Here is a 536-nt window from a genome sequence, read left to right on the forward strand (position 1 = left end):
GGCTACTCCTAACAGGGTGCAGAAAATGACGATGCTGAAGAGCTCCATGACAAAGTAGGATCTGCAAAAAATTAACAATTGTTAAACAATCTACCACAACAATTTGAGAATAAAAGTTTCAAATGATGCATACCTTTGTAAATGTGTTGAAGGAAGTTGCAGTGGTGATTTTAGGCTAGATCCAGAAACGTTTTGGTCTCAACACCATCAGTGCTACGAAAAGACAGGTCCAGAAGCCAACCTGCTGCAAAGAAATATTAGATCGACTCAAATCTCGGATGTGAATTTGATTTTATATTGTCGGCACATGGATCAAATTCCTCTATCTTAAATTTGCTTTGAGTAGGTGCCAAGGAGTGAAGATGGCATTGATTGGACTGGAAAGATAACACATTGACACACTACTGTGAAAAATGTAAATCTTGGCTTTGAACTGGCATCAAGCAGTATTGGTGGTTATAATTTCATTGCTTTACTTTTCTACAGGTGCTCAATCATGGAACTGTATTAGCTGAGATGCGTTCTTGTAAGGAATG

The sequence above is a fragment of the Pristis pectinata genome, chromosome 8 (genome assembly GCF_009764475.1).
Source record: "Pristis pectinata isolate sPriPec2 chromosome 8, sPriPec2.1.pri, whole genome shotgun sequence".
Classification (NCBI taxonomy): Eukaryota; Metazoa; Chordata; class Chondrichthyes; order Rhinopristiformes; family Pristidae; genus Pristis; species Pristis pectinata.